This window comes from Notothenia coriiceps, unplaced genomic scaffold (assembly GCF_000735185.1).
Source record: "Notothenia coriiceps isolate Sejong01 unplaced genomic scaffold, NC01 NC01_scaffold00019000, whole genome shotgun sequence".
NCBI lineage: Eukaryota > Metazoa > Chordata > Actinopteri > Perciformes > Nototheniidae > Notothenia > Notothenia coriiceps.
In genome coordinates this window covers 1,444,910-1,445,751 of record NW_011351701.1, presented here as the reverse complement: position 1 = coordinate 1,445,751, position 842 = coordinate 1,444,910, and positions in this window count along the sequence as shown.

Sequence of the window (842 nt, the reverse complement as noted above, 5' to 3'; positions counted from 1 at the left end):
AGTCCGTGGGTCAAATGATCCTGGGTCTTGTGTTCCTGCGTGCAACGCTATAATAACTCTTCTGGTTATGATATAATAAATTCGTTACCGGGTGCTGTCCGGCACCATATACGAGTAATATAGTGTCGATTCCCCGGCACCAAGCGGGCTGCGCTTCGCCTCCCAGCTATGGTGGGGAATCGACGTCCGTCAAAAGAAAAGTCGGTTTGACATAATGACAAAAAGGAGTCCGCGCCTCCCTATGACTGAACAACACTTTTCATTGAATTTTAAGATGGCACCTTATGCGAGTCATAATAGTGCCGATTCTTGGTTAGTCTAACGAACTAAACTGAACAGGCAAAAATATATATATATATATATATATATATTATATATATATATTATATTTTAACTAGCAAAACATTGAGCTAGTTTTTTAGGTGTTCGTGTTCTCTCTATGGTAGGGTGGAGTCTTTGGTGGTCACTTGTACGTTCACCGCTCCGCCTTGGACGACGAGACTACATCGTCGATTATTCCCATTCGCGTTTGGCTCTCTTTCTGGGCTTTTATACGTCTATTAATAGAACTCAAACCCAAATGGAAATTCCTCTGTCTACGGTAACGTAAAGGTTACACACAGTAAACGAGATGACAAGAAAGTTTACTTCGATACTTCGGTAGTTATCGACGTCGCACAGTGAACCTCTGTTGAGGTGTCGGTGAAATTTTCTGTTTGGACAACTTATGAAAGGTTCGATCGGAATTACATGGTAAGGCTCCAAGCTACCGAAAGTGCACCTTATCACCGCGTGTCCCACAACCTTAACGCGTTCAGATAAGCCCTCAAAAATGACCTATC